This window comes from Rhea pennata, chromosome 3, assembly GCF_028389875.1.
Source record: "Rhea pennata isolate bPtePen1 chromosome 3, bPtePen1.pri, whole genome shotgun sequence".
In the NCBI taxonomy this organism is placed as follows: domain Eukaryota; kingdom Metazoa; phylum Chordata; class Aves; order Rheiformes; family Rheidae; genus Rhea; species Rhea pennata.
The window spans coordinates 108374137-108380680 of record NC_084665.1 but is presented as its reverse complement, the minus strand read 5'-3'; positions in this window follow the sequence as shown (position 1 = coordinate 108380680).

Sequence of the window (6544 nt, the reverse complement as noted above, 5' to 3'; positions counted from 1 at the left end):
GGAAAGGTTTTAACATAGTGAGCTGCTGTTGCAGACAGGCATTTCCAGCATTCACTTCCGCTTTGGCAAACAAAGGGACAAGAATATTCAGGTCAGGATAGCTTTTCCTTGCTAAGGCATAAGTGTGCAGATGATTGACATAACGAGCTGAGTACAGGTTGGCAATACTCTAAACTGGGATGCTGCCATATATATCTTTCCTAAAAAAAAAAAAAAAAAAAAAAAAAAAAAGAGAGAGAAAATCTCCTTTAGCAGACTTTTAGTCACTCCAGCAACTGTGAATGGTTCCAGTAAGAATGATGTTTTACTCATTTCATTAAAGTAATGTTTTTTTCTGATGCTAAAATCAGTGCTGCTGGAAGAAAAAAGCAAGAAAGACAGAAGCAGACATGAACACTTTATCTCAGCAGCTGTATACAAGCTCTCCTCCTTGCGAGCAGCTTCTAAATTCCTTTAGTGCAGAGCACTGCTAGGCCTTCACCTCGCCGCCCACTGCCCAGGCCTGCTGAGTCTCCAGGAAAACAGCCAGTCACTACTGGAAGAAATCCCCTCACCTTTCCTTCTCTCTTCCCTTATAGACTTTACAGTTCTGCTTATCTGAATGGGAAGCAGCTTCTTTCCGCAGCACATAGCCCTCTTCGATCAAGCTTTCCTATGTTTGCAAGAACTAGTTCCACAGTCACCTTTGAAGAAATGTTTGTTTTACCAATATCAGTCTTCACAAAAGCCTCCCTTAAACATGTCTCATTTTTAAATCATGCAATTCTTTCTGGCTTGCAGTTGTCAAGTGCTGCACAGCTTTTCCTCCCTCTCTGGGAGGAAAATCATGTTCCAGCATTGTACTTTGTACTAAACACTATGTTAGGTTTGCTCGGTTTTTCCACCTCCCCCATTTCTTCTCAGATGCTACCTATGTACCAGTTTGCTGTCTTATTTGCTGATCTGCCCGACACATGTACACAGTGAGCTTTCAGGTGTGTTCTCCTCTTTACCTCTCATTCACCATTCCTCTGGAGCGACTGTTTTAACTGTGTGCAGACACATTCTCTCCCATACTCTCACCACATGCTGCATAGCTGACTTTCCAGCCTGCTGCCTTGCTAGTAGGTTTTCTGCACCCGGTTTACTTTCCTCTCATACATCCGACAAGGGGCTCTTCACATCTCTCTAATGACTGCTCTTTAGCATAATGGTCCAAAAAGCTTTTCTCTTACTCCAACCATTCTCTCCTCCTCAGCAGACCTGACATATATGCTCCGGAGAATGTATGTTTTGGAATCTGACTTACACTTGAATTTTTTCCCTTGATCTCAAATGTAGAAACCAAACTATATTGGTTTTTTCCTGGTTTACTGTTGCTTCTCGCTTCACCAAAGGAAGAAGATCTACTTTGCAAGCACTGACACTCTGTTCATTCTGGATTGATGTATGTGCACAAGTAGGTGTGCTGAGTATGCTTTACCGCACAAACAGTGATGAGTAGGCCATCTTGTGAGTAAAGCAATAGCACACTGTTGTTACACGGAAAAACTGCTCAGCCCACCTGGGCTAAATCCAATCAGGATCAAAGTGGTTTATTGATTTCTTAATGACACATAATTAACTGGCAATCAGTGAACCATACATTCAGAATCAATATCAGATAAACTAAAATACTCAACAATTATAAAATGTTAATGAGTACCTACAAATTTTTAAATGTTCCTCTTAACTAGTTCCCCAAAGTCCTAATCCCATCCTAAATACACACATTCAAAGTTACACGCACCCATCTCCTCTCGTAAGCAGTATGGATTACAAGCACATCCTTTCAGACCTGCAAATTCTCCTATTTACCCACATTTCCTGTTGGACACTTGGATACTCTAGCTTCATGTGCATCTCTACTACCCTACAACCCACCAAGCCACACTGTGAAGAGAAAGCATCCCATTAGTTTGTACGCCTCAGATGTGGGTCCCTATGTGTTGCGCTCACACACTAGCTGGATCCAGGCTACTAATGGCACCCGACCTGACTGCTGTTCTGTCACACTTGCTCCAAGGGCTCTCCCCACAATCTCAAGCTTTCATGATTGTTTTATACTTTTTGAGCTGGCTCCTTCTATTCATAAAATTCTCCTGGCAACCCCTAGGTTACTATTTGATTGGGATGAGGATCATCCAAAGGAAACAGTCATTTTTACCTTTTTTCTAGCACTATCTGGTTTAGACAAACACCCTCTCAAAATAGTTTGGGGTATTCTGTCCACGCTCACTCATATTCCTGTCATATCAGCTGTTGTTACTCAGCCCACATTAGCAAGAAGGTGTTCTGCAGATTTCCACACAATCATCAGGTTTAAAAGATTAGAACCCGAATTCCTTTCCTCTCACTGTCCTATGGAGGCATATACTATTCCTGAGAAAGGTTGTGCAGTTTCAACTGTCATTGATTTTTTTTTTTTTTTTTTTTGTTAGAGAATATCCTTAATTAGCCTTCAGAACAAACTAGAGCAATTACGAAAGAGGTATATGTATTTCTCTAAAATACAGAATTTCTTATTTTATGCCTACTCACTTCAATACCAATCCTTAAATAGATTCTAACTGTCCAAAAGACAGATAAAATATAGAAAACAAACTGAACTCAAAAATAAAAATCACAATAGTGTCTTTGAAAACCAGCATGCATTTACAGGACTATAGTATTTTGTTCCTAGAATGGCACTTCACTAACAATCATTTAATAGATTTTTTAAATTACAGGCAGAGTTATCACCATTATCACTAATAAATCTGAAAATAGCACTTCAGATTCTGAGATCCTCTCATGTACTATATTTGCTGCAAGCAGTTGCAGTAGGCTGGAAGTAAAGCCATTGCAGAAACTGCAGTCTAGCCAGGGTAAAATCTTCCTCCTGTATCCTCACATAGCTAATGAAGGGCACAGCAGACTCCAATTATTTACAGAGTGTTTGAAACATTGGCACTTAGAAATCCCACAGGCACCTCTGCCTTGCAGAAAGCCTACCAAAGGAGTGCTCCATCACACTGTAGCATGAGAAAAGTGCATGGTTGAACTGGCAATGCGATCCCTTACTGCCTGGATGAGGTTGCATTACCCAGTGAGAAAAGGGATATGCCCCATCAACCACATGCAGATAGGCACAATGACTCTATCAATCATTTCTGTCCCTATTTGAGAGGGAAGGCCAGGGCGGGGGGGAATTCCAGCAGATTCTTCAGATCTAGACCAAAGGGAAACTTATAAACACTAATATTTTTCAAATAGGTATGTCTCAGCATGTTATGACAGGATATATACTCTCTATCTGCTGCAGTTATTGGAGAAAAAAGTGGGAGATGTCATGATATCAGGTAGTTTGACCACGGAAAAGTGATGAAGGAAAAGGAAAATCTGTGCAAATACAGAGAGATTTTTTACACTGACAAAGGAAAAATCCTGGAACAGCACAGTGTGCTGGAGATCCTGGATACAGCCATATTCCTAGCTACCCATATTCCTTTGGCTTCCAGACTTTCCTTCTCTTTGGTACTCAGTAGCTATGGAAATATACATTTGTACAGATGTGAAAATCACCTGTGAAACAGCTACTCCTCATCTACTGAGGCTTCAGGCTTTTTGTGTTTTCAGGACATTCCTCCTAGTCCTATTAAAAATGGCTTTTATTATCTTGCTCCTCTCCGTCTGCTCCATATCACACTGGCTTCTGCCACCTCTTCCTTCACCTTGCCACAAATGCATTAGCTTCTTCTTTTTTATTTTATTTTTTTCTGAATTCCTTGTCTAGTGCCAGGATGTGGAAAAACTTTCTCTGATGGCCAGCATTAATTCATGTCTCCTCTGCAAGAGTGAATAGTCACTATACTGCATTTAATTAGATAAGCTGTAACCTTAAACTGCAACAGCACTCTAATACCTCATTAAAATTATAATAGAAAAAAATTCAAATGCTTGGCAATGCATTGTGACTTGTTCTTACCCATGATGATGTAACCAGAGCAATAGGAGTAATAATGAAAAATAGAAACAGTGAAGACCTGGATAGCTGCTAGTTCTTTACATTGTGTTAATCTCTGATTCTCTGTTCTTTTTCGCAGTTATCTGCTTCTGCTAGTTTGTCTCTATAACAAGCTGAGTACTGCAAAAGATAAAAACAGAAAGCTCCTGTATGCTTTCTTCCCACCAAGAAAATTCGTAACTATGGTCTCTTCTAATTTCAAGGAAAGATGAGAATGTGTGGGTTTGTTCAGACTGAAACATTAGTAATTATAACATAATTATCCCATTGTTTGGCTTGTATTGTTAGCAGTACCATGGGCGAACCACTGCAAAATATGCTCAAATTTCTAACTTGTCCTGAACTTGACAATCAGATTGACTTAATCTTGATGGCACAAAATTATCTGAACAACTTTTATTAGTCCACTTTTTGAGCTATCCCTTCTGCTTTTACACACACACACACACACACACACACACACACACACATATATACATATATGTGTTTCTCAGTTCTCAAAATAGCCCTTTGAAATGTAGTTTTTAAGATTAATCTTTAACAGTGTCCTAAAAGACTTTGTTATTGGTTTTATGAATAGCAACATTTGACTTTGGTAAAGATATTGCTTAAACATTGCCAGATAACTCATTTCTTAGTTAATACATTCTCTGTTTAAAACTGCCTGCTGCACTCTACATTTATACTGCTAGCAAGTTATGAATAAATGCTTTCTCAAAATTCTAAATCATTTAAGGGTTTGTAAAGACTTACACCACTTACAAATGTGAGTAAAAGCAGTGAACTACATCTACGGCAATTATCTATCAAAATTTTCCTTAATTTCTAAGGTGTTAAGATACTTGTAAAGGTTCAGTTGAGAGATCTGGTGAGAAGATTCAGATATCAGAAAATACCATCTTTCTGAGTGCTACTCAGTACCACATTCTTTGCACAGACATAGACTTTGTGTTATTTTAGCAATCTTAAATCAAAACACCTCAAAGTTTCCCTGGTTCAGATGACATCTGTCAAAAAGAGTTAGCTGTACTCTTTTTAACTCCATTTTTTTTGGTCTATCAACCAAATTATCTTTTTTAAAATAAAATATAATTTATACTAATTATAGCATGCAATTAGACTATTACATATTACAATATATAGAGAGACTATACATTACAATTACATAATTGTAATATAGATGTAATTATAGCATGCAAGAGAAACCATAGTAATACATTCTCTCTCATGTACACTCAAGGCAATAACCAAATAAGAAAATGGAGCAAGAAAGAAATTCATGAATCTTGAATTCCAGAATCTGCATACAAATGATGGTGTTTTATTATCTGAAAATGTTATTGTACTTTTTGACATCTGACACTTGTCCATGTATGACAGAAAGAAGGAACATCCTATTCTTTCTTAACTAGTCTGAACTTAATTAGACTTCCTTAGTCTTAATGGTAAAAGCAATAAAAGCAAAATGTAAGTCTTTTCCTATATTCTTCAAACATCCTGTGTCAATAATCACTTCTCTCAGCTTCAGTGGAGGTATTGTAAGTTTGAAATGACTTGATATTGTTAAAATAATTTTACTGACTACTACTTTCACATCTATATTTACACATCTCCTACAAAGGTGTGATAGAAGATTCGTGTGCACTCAGCAGCTTGTGTCAGTTTACATGTACCAATCAGCATTGATTGCATCTTTGTTGATGCTGCTAAGCCTAAAAAACACAGTGCTTCAGGCAAATTGCCAAAGCCAAGATGGTATCAAACAAGCAACCATACTTAAGGAGCACCTAGAAAGTATCCCAGTCAACTACAACTTACTTTCCAAAGAACCCTCTGGATTCTGAGCAGGTAGCAGTATTGCTGCCATCATCTGACTACTGAGAAGTTACTTGCAGTTCTGTATATAGAAGACCTTAGAAGTTTGAGATGGTGTATAATAACTAAAATACATTTAATTATCTGAGGTAATGTGTGCCAACAGCACAGAAGGGAGGATTTTAGCATGGCCAGCTTCTATCACTGATCTGAGATGCAGGTTGCTTAGGCTTGCTCAGGTTAATAAGCTTAGGTTGATAGGTTGTCAGCCTACAGAGGGATCTTGAGCTAACATCCATAAGATAGAAAGACTCAAATATTTGTCACATGCTGGTGACACAACTTTGTGTGTTGCAAACTACCATTGTGTTCATTTCACAGGGCAAGGCATAACTGCAAAGGCTGTATAAATGATGCAAAATATCCTCAGCAATCAGACTAGAGTCTGAAAGACTGTTTTTGTGTTGACCTGAGTCTATGGCTCTCACGAACTTTACAGAACGATTGCCAACTCTACTGGCACTCTGATCAACCGATACACATTGGGCTGTCACTCTGCTAGCACCTTTTCCTGATCAACTGCTTAAATGAGCCTATGGCGAGGATGCGCACCCTGACACTCATAAGTAATGTGGTGTTTTTCAAAAAGATTACCAGAAACGGTGTGTTCTCAAAGCTGAGCATACACATCTGTTTAAAGTCTTC